Raw genomic sequence first — 9090 nt, forward strand, 5'->3', positions numbered from 1 at the left:
TCTTCACACACCCCAATTAATCTTTCTCATTGTCCTGAAGCCGGCTTAAGGTTTGAATTCCTGATCTGCGGGAATGAGAATCTTTTCACTGTCTCGCGTCAGGAAGTGTCCCTGAGAACATCAGAGACAAGTCACAGCGCTGTCAGAGGAGGGGAAGCTGAAATAGCCCCACACGCTGCTCACGGGCACATTTCACATCTCACCGCCCCAACCACTGCGGCTCCTGGGAGTGGAAAGGGGACAAACACCAAAACCCAGTCCCAGCTTTGTAAATCTTCAGGAAATATGAAAGCTGTTCATCCCTTCGGGTTTTCCATCCTGGGCTGACAGCGTTGATTTTAAATGGCTGTCCAGTCAGTGCCGATTCGTTTTGGCTGAAAAAATATTCCTTATCTCATCCCAGCATTTCTTGCCACAGAGAACTGTACGGCAGAGTTCATGTATATATTTCCTTGTATGGTATTTTGTAAATAACATTCGTTTGGTGGTTGTTTGTATCGGGTATTTCAGGTTCATTAGCCGCTGTTCAAGTGTGTTGGTAGGTTTGTGGGCTACCATGGTGCTGAGAGGATTGAGTTGTCTGGACATCATTTCCCAGATGTCTTTTATGTAAAGTAATGCGGCTAGAGTTTCTGCAGACGTTGAGTCTGCTTGTGTCAATTTGTTGATGAGAAATCTGCAGACTGGGTTTATTGGTTCGGCAACAGTGAGTACTGCAGATGCTGGAAACCAGAGTTTAGATCAGAGTGGTGCTGGAAAAGCACAGCAGGTCAGACAGCTTGCGAGGAGCAGGAAAATCGCCGTTTCGGGCAAAAGCCCTTCATCAGGAATAGAGGCAGGACGCTTCCAGGGTTAGCGAGATAAATTGGGGGGTGCTGGGCCGAAGGTAGCAAAGAGTACAATAGGTGAATGGGAGTGGGGACAGAGGTGACAGGTCAGAGAGGAGGATGGAGCGGATAGGTGGGAAGGGAGATTGGCAGGTTGGTCAGGTCATGAGGACAGCGCTGAGCTGGAAGGTTGGAACCGAGGTAAGGTGGGGGGAGGGTTAAATGAGGAAACTGGTGAAGTCTACATTGATGTCCTTGGGTTGAATGTCTCCGAGACGGAAGTTGGGGCGTTCTACCTCCAGGCATCGGGTGGGGAGTGAGCGGCGATGGAGGAGGCCAAGGACCTTCATGTCCTCGGCAGAGTCGGGGGGTGGGGGGGGGTGTTGAAATGTTGGGCCATAGGGCGATGGGTTAATTGTTGCGGGTGTCCTGGAGATGTTCCTTCAAGAGCTGTGACTTGATTCTGCGAGGAGTCTCCAGTCTCCCCAATGTAGAGGAGACCGCATCGGGAGAAATGGATACAAGAAATGACATTGGTGGAAGCCTTCGTACTCCCCTGGCTAGGTTTCGATTTCCGGGCAGGGAAGCAATTTTCAGTTGAGCTGTCAAAACACCTCACCATCTCCCTGGTGGTCTAGTGGTTAGGATTCGGCGCTTTCACCGCCGCGGCCCGGGCTCGATTCCCGGTCAGGGAACCAGTTTTCAGCGTGTATTTTGGCTACCCATTCTCCTTAAGTGCGCTGTACAGTTACTTATTGGTCTTCGTAGTCACTGGGTGCTGCAGTGTATAGTGGCTCGTTGAAATAGTGTCCTGATTCCGAATTGTTTGTTTGTGTAGGGATAATTACTTCTGTAGGTAAGTACTTGGTTCGCGTGTGGTGTTTTCCTGAAGACGCTGTTTTGAATTTACCATTTACTGTTCGCTCTACTGTGACATCTAGAATTGGCACTTTGTTGTTGTTCTCCTCTTTTGTGAATTTTATGCCAGTAAGGATATTGTTGATGGTGTTGCAGGTTTCCTCTAATTTGTTTCATTTTTTGATGACAGAAGTGTTTCATGCGTATTTCGTTGATCTGTTTGTAGGGCTTGTTACTGAATATGAAGTGGGTGGTAAGACACAGTTCCACGAGCTTGACAGTGCTATCTTTGCTGATGAAGTTGGTGCTGTGTTTGTGTCTTTGGTTCCTCAGGACATCAGGACATTATTTCAACGAGCCACTACACACTACAGCACAGAGAAACTACGAAGAGCACAAGAGAAATACGTATATAGTGTATTTAAGGAGAACGGGTACCCAATAAACCCAGTCCGCCGATTTCTCATTGATGCTTCCAAGCTGACTCTCAAAACTTCGGCTTGTCCCTCCATTCTTTCCTGCTTGTTTTTTGTGGAGTTTGTAAGTTTTCACAATCCTCTGACTGATTATTGGAGTTGGGAAGTTATGTTGTGGCTGTACAAGACATTGGTTAGACCACTTTTGGAATATTGTGTGCAATTCTGGTCTCTCTCCTATCAGAAGGATATTGTGAAATTTGAAAGGGTTCTGAAGCACCAATGGGTCCACAGAGGGGAAGAGGCCGTTTTGCTGCCCTGAGTGTGGGAAGGCCTTCAGTGATCCCTCTGCCCTGCTGACGCACCAGTTGGTCCACACCGTGGAAGGCTGTTCTCCGGCCCCAAGTGCGAGATGGCCTTCAGCAGTTCTTCCCACCTGCTGAGACACCAGTGGGTCCACACTGAGGAGAGGCCATTCTTCTGCCCCGAGTGCAGGAAGGGCTTTGCTCTTCCCTCCGACCTACTAGCCCATTGGTCAGATGTCGTTCAGTGGCCCTAAGTGCAGCAAGGCCTTCAGCAATTCCTCGGCTCTGCTGAGGCACCAGTCCATCCACACCGGGGAGAAGCGGTTCTCCTGCCCCGAATGTGGGAAGGTCTTTACCCGCTCCTCCACACTGTTGGAGCACCAGCTGGTCCACATGGGGGAAAGGGGAATGGTGAGGCCATTCTGCTGCCCTGAGTGCGGGAAGGCCTTCAGTAATTCCTCCTCCCTGCTGAAGCACCTGTGTGTCCACACCAGGGAGATGCGCTTCATTTGGCCTGAGTGTGGGAAGAGGTTCATGTTTTCCTGCAACTTGCGGAAGCACCAGCGGGGCACCAGCGCTCCCCGCAACCAGATCCTACCAGTGACGCTGCCTTCGGTCACCCCCAGGACTGAACCTCCTGCAAGTTCTGACAGTGGGTGCAGTAGCAGAGTAGGTGGGCTGTTTTTGCTTTCTGCTAGGCTGCAATTGCCTCCCCTACACCCAACAACGACAACCCTATGGTGACTCAGGGTTTGCACTGCTGCCTCATGGCACCAGGAACCCAGGAATAATTCCACCCTTGGGGGTCTGTGTGCAATTTATGGAGGGTAGGAAAATGGATCTGAGTAGGTTACTCTTCGGAAGATCAGTGCAGATGTGTTGGGCTGAAGAACTTGTTTCCACATTGTAGGAGTTCTACGATCCTATGAGCTTTGCTTTCAATGGACACTGCTGCTCATTGGGCCCGGGACTGCACATTGCCAATGAAATGATCCAGAGAAACCTCAGACCGCAAGACCATCGGAGCAGAAGTTAGTCCATTCGGCCCGTCGTGTCTACTTTGCCATTCGTTAGTGACAAAAGTAGTGCAGATAAGATTAGCTACAGTGTGGAAACAGGCCATTTGTCCCAACAAGTCCACACTGACCCTCCGAAGAGTAACCCATCCAGACCCATTTCCCTCTGGCTAATGTACCTAACACTATGGGCAATTAAGCAAGGCCCATCCACATAACCTGCAGATCTTTGGGTTATGGAAGAAAACAGGACCACCCAGAGAAAACCCACGCAGACACTGGGAGAATGTGCAAACTCCTCACGGACAGCTACCCAAGGCTGGAATCAAACCTGGGAACCCGGCACTGTGAGGCTGTAGTGGTAACAACTAAATATTGCAACCCGAAGTAGGCAAGCAGGAGGTTGGGAGAATACAGCAAGCCAGGCAGCACCAGAATGTGGAGTAGTCAGCGTTTTGGGTATGAACCCTTCTTCAGGACTGTAACGTTGACTCCTCTATGATAAACGATTTACGGGAATGTTACTGGGGGTTGGAGGATTTGAGCTACAGGGAGAGGCTGAATAGGCTGGGACTGTTTTCTCTGGAGCATCGGAGGCAGCGGATTGACCTAATAGAGGTTACAAAATCTTGAGGGGCATGGACAGGGTAATAGACAAGGTCTTTTCCCTGGGCTGGTGGCGTCCAGAACTAGAGGGCATAGGTTTAGGGTAAGAGGCGAAATATATTCAAGGGACAAATTCTTCATGCAGAGGGTGGTACATATATGAAATGAGCTGCCAGAGTATATGGGCCAGGTGCTGTCAAATGGGAGTAGATTAATTTAGGATATCAGGTCAGCATGGACAAGTTGGACCGAAGGGTCTGTTTCCATGCTGTACGTGTCTCTGACTACTGGTCCTGATGTAAGTTTAAAATAGAGTCCAAGTAACTTTGAATAGTTCAATCTTGTTGAGCTCACCTCCTAAAAAGTTTCAAATGAATCCCTCTGAGAGATACTGTTTAAACCTGCTGAGTTGGACAAAGTATCCCATCAAGTTCAACACAGACCCAGAGTTGAAGAAGTCAGAAGTCAGAACACCAAGGGGACCAAAACTGATCACAATATTCCAGGTGCATCCTCATCAACGTCCTGTATAACTACAACATAACTTGCCAACATCTATACTCAATTCCCTAATTGATGAAGGCCAGTGTGCTGAAACCTTTCTTCATTGCCTTGTGTATCGATGTTGTCAGAGATATAGGACCTACTTTAAACTGATGCACAATCCAGCTGCTGGGTGCCCAGAAGCAGAGTAGTGCTGCGTGAGTGTGCTGGGCACGTAACAAGAGGTCAATTGGTCAAAACCGTGTGATGCTATTGCTCAATGTCTCTATAAGCTGCTTTCATTTGCAAAGGTGCTCTGTTCTGTATCTTGCCTTTGCATCTGCTTCCCAAAGCTTCTTCAGTGGAGGAGTGGTAGTGGCATCAATCCCCCGGAGCTGGAAGAAGGTCCGAGCTCCAAGAAGCGGAGGGTAAGGCTGGAGACTGGATTTGCACAAGGCTTGTATTTTTAACTCATTTAAATGGTACCTACTTAACGGGGCTATGGTTTACATTAAAACCGGAGGATCATATCGGAGTGTTTATATTTAGCAGTAGTCGTTGGTAAAATGCACTCCCTGGAGGAGCACCCTCTATGATGCTGCATTTCTTGCCTTCTGCCCTTCCCCCATTTCTTATCTCCCAATTGATTTTATATTTTTTGGGGGTCAAATTTAATTTCATATTAATCAGACTTGGGATTCATTGTGTGCTAATAATTTGTTTCTTCTAAAATTGTAAGTCAAAATTAATGCTGTAATTTCATTTCTGATGTCAGAGTTTGACATTGAATGTGCAGGTGTGAATACCAGTAAGTTGTGAAAATAAATCAAGAACTTGTGGTTTTTAACAAAAAGAGAGGTTCACTGATATTCATGACATTGTCTCATTTGGAAGTGATGATTCAAATCTAACCAACAAACCGTTTCATGCAGTCACCCAATTTAATTAAAGTTTTCTTTAATTTAGTTAAAGAAAATAACTCTGGCAGGCTAAGATTTATGTAATCTACTTATAAGATAATATCCATTGCTCGCAATATGGTCTCATCCACATTGGGGAAACTGGACACCAACTAGCGGAACGTTTCTGGGACCGACTGCCCTGTGGCTGAACACTTTAACTCCCCCTCCCATTCCACCAAGGACATGCAAGTCCTGGGCCTCCTCCACTGCCAAACTCTTGCTACCCGACGCTTGTAGTAAAAACACCTCATCTTCTGCCTTGGGACCCTCCTACTACATGGGATCAATATCGATTTCATCAGTTTCCTCATTTCCTCTCCCCCACCTTGTCCCAGATCCAACCTTCAAATTTGACACCGACCACTTGACCTGTCATCCCTGTCCACCTTGCTTCTCACCTATTTGCTCCACCCTCATCTCTGACCTATCACCATCAATCCCTACCTCCATCTACCTATTGCACTCCCAGCTGCATTCCCTCCAGCCCCACTTCCTTCCCATTTATCTCTCAGCCCCCTTGGGCCACCCTTTATTCCTGATGAAGAGCTTATGCTCTAAACCAAGACTGTGATGAAGCAACATCCTCAACAAATAGGAAATAGCTCCCAAGTCAGATGTCATTCCCTCTTCTGTTTTCCAGTTCTTTCAGAAATAAGAAATGTCTTTTTCTTCCACTAGAAAGCGGTCTTCCACTTTCCACTGTCTGAAATGTTATGCTACACCACTACTTCAGACACCTTTTAAGAATCCTTTCAACCTGTTTTTATAACAATTGTGGACGTGACCAAAAGCAAACGTTTCACTCCTCCTCAATGCCCCATTTCTCCTCCTATGTGCCATTTTGTCATGTTGTCTATGTTACAAGCAGCCGAGTGCACTTGGTTTCTGAATCGAAATGTGGCCATTGAAGTGAACAGGATTAATATTTATCGATGGCTAGCTGTGTTTGCACTAACTGTAATTATCCACCAATATGATGTCTTTTGTTCCACCAAAACTGGAAACATTGATCTATGTTTATATTGCAGTCGGATGTAGAAAATCATCCCAGCGATCTTCACGTTATTATAGTTTACTGAGGTCATAACAGCATTGCGAGGCTTTTGATGTGACTAAAACTTGGGTGGAAAGAATGTAGATTGATGAGAAGTCAAAATGGCAGAGTCTCTGGCCACAATCGATCTGTCTGGCTTGATTATATGATTGGCGGCTCTTCAATAGCAACTTCCACTCCATCACTTCAACCAGCAAGAGGAGATAAGTGTGAACACAACATTCCAACTGTGACATATACGCATTGCTTCGATGTTATTGATCAAAATCCTGGAACTCACTCCTGAACCTTTATTATAGACCACATCATATTTGTGAAGCAATTTTAGTGGCAGCTCACCATCACTTTTTCATGGACGGTCTGGGAAGACTTTCTGGCAGAGCCAATGATATTCACATGATATTGGAGACACTCTAATCGTATGGATAGATGAGTGGCTAACCAATGATATAGTAGGGATAGGGGCATGTTCAGGATCACAACTTGTAACTAGCAATGTGCCACAGGGATCGGTGCTGCGGCCAAAATTATTTACAATATGGATATGAATTACTTGGATAAGTAAAGTGAATGTACTCTTGCCAAGACTGCAGTAGAGACAGTTGATTGGAATGCAGGTGGTGAGGATGACATGGAGAGGGATATCGACAGGTTAAACAAATGAGTAAAACCTTGGCCGATGGAATAGAATGTGGGAAAATGAGGTTGTGCACTTTGCCAGCAGGAAAAGTGCTGAATGTTAAATGGAGAAAGCTGCTGAATAGGAGGATTTGAATGTTCGTATCCATGAATACGTCATCCAGGTTCAGTCAGTCAAAGGGAAGATAAATGGGATGTTGGTTTTTAAATGGAATATAACAGTAGGGAGGTTATAGTGAACCTAAATCAGACACCAATTAGGCCACAACTGAAAACTGGGAAGAGATTTGGGCCTTTTAGCTAAGGTAAGATATATCGGCATTGGAGGCAGTCCAGAGAAGGTTGACCAGGATGCTATCAGGGATGGAAATAATGTCTTATGAGGAGAAATGAATTTGTTCGGTCTATGGTTAATAGAAGTTAGAAGATTTCGAGGTAACCTTCTTGTCACAAACAAGATTCTGAGGAGACGTGACAGGCAAGATGTGGGAAAGTTTACCCTTTTGGGTGAGTTTAGAACCAGAGGGAATAACCTGCAAATAAGGGAATGCATGTTTAGGACAGCTGTTGAGGCTGGATTGTTAAGTACATTCAAAACTAAGATACATTTTTTTAAAATCAGAAAGGGAACTGAGGATTATGAGGAAACAGCGGGAAAGTGAAGATGATGTTTACCAGAACAATAGTGGGAGACAAAATGCGATATCCCATGAATGAATAAAGGAAAAGAGTCAGGAGAAAATTGTCATTGAAGGGAAGATTGGGATCTAGTGATAATGGTGGAGCAACCTAGAGATCTAGGTCTTCTGAGAACACAAATTGAAATCCCATCATGGCTGCTGGTGGAATTTACTTTCAACTAATAAAGAGATCTGGAAGTGAAAGTTTCTCTCGGTCCTGGCAACCAGGAAAACGTTATTCACTAAACTAATGAATTGCAGATGTTGGAGATCAGCAACAAAAGGCAAAATTGCTGGGGAAACGCAGCAGGTCTGGCAGCATCTGTGGAGAGAAACTAGTTAATGTTTTGAATCCAGCCAAGTTTTGAAGGACCACTGAACTCAAAGCAGTAACACTGTTGTCTCTTCATAGATGCTGCCAGAACTGTTGTGTTTCTCCTGAAACTGTCCTTTTCAGGGCAGGAAATCTACAATTCATGAACCCTGCATGCATGTATGCACGTGCGTACACACACACACACACACACACACACACACACACACACACACACACACACACACACACACACACACACACACACACACACACACACACACACACACACACACACACACACACACACACACACACACCTTGTGACTCCAGACCTACTATAATGTGGTTGACTGTCAACTGCCTTCTAGCATGTTGTCACAATTACTCTGTCCAAGGGCCATGAGGGACAATGAGCAAATGTTGGATGTGCTCGCAATCATCATATCCCACAAAATATTTTCTCATAACTGAAAAAAACATAGATTAATGAAGGGCAGCCAAAACAACTGCTATGGGAAATTCATGCCCAACTAACCTGATTTGCTTGTAGTTATATGTTTTAAAATCCTCTTCAGAGAGGACATTGATTACACCACTGTTGGAATACTGCAAGCAATTCTGGGCTCTCTGCTACAGGAAGGAGGTTGTGAAACTTGAAATAGTTCAGAAAACATTTACAAGGATGCTGCCAGGGTTGGAGGGTTTGAGCTGCAGGAAGACGCTGAATCGACTGGGTTCATTTACCCGGAAGTTTTGAAGGGTGAGTTGTGACTTTATAGATGTTTATAAATTCATGAGGGCATGGATAGGGTAAATAGGAAAGGTATTTTACCTGGGGTGGGAGAGTCCAGAACTATATTGGATAAGTTTAAAGTTATTGGCAAATGGAGTTTAATATAGCTAAGTATGAGGTCTTACATTTTGTATC

The 9090-nt window shown here is 45.5% G+C and overlaps 1 non-coding gene across 1 annotated transcript; it reads left to right on the forward strand.

Moving 5' to 3' along the window:
- The first annotated feature begins 1450 nt into the window (after positions 1-1450).
- Positions 1451-1522, forward strand: trnae-uuc (transfer RNA glutamic acid (anticodon UUC)). Its single transcript has one exon. It is a non-coding gene; the product is annotated as a tRNA-Glu (tRNA).
- The last annotated feature ends 7568 nt before the right edge of the window (positions 1523-9090 follow it).

The sequence above is a fragment of the Chiloscyllium plagiosum genome, unplaced genomic scaffold (assembly GCF_037043375.1).
Source record: "Chiloscyllium plagiosum isolate Xiang-an unplaced genomic scaffold, Cpla_swu_hap1 HiC_scaffold_27, whole genome shotgun sequence".
Lineage (NCBI taxonomy): Eukaryota > Metazoa > Chordata > Chondrichthyes > Orectolobiformes > Hemiscylliidae > Chiloscyllium > Chiloscyllium plagiosum.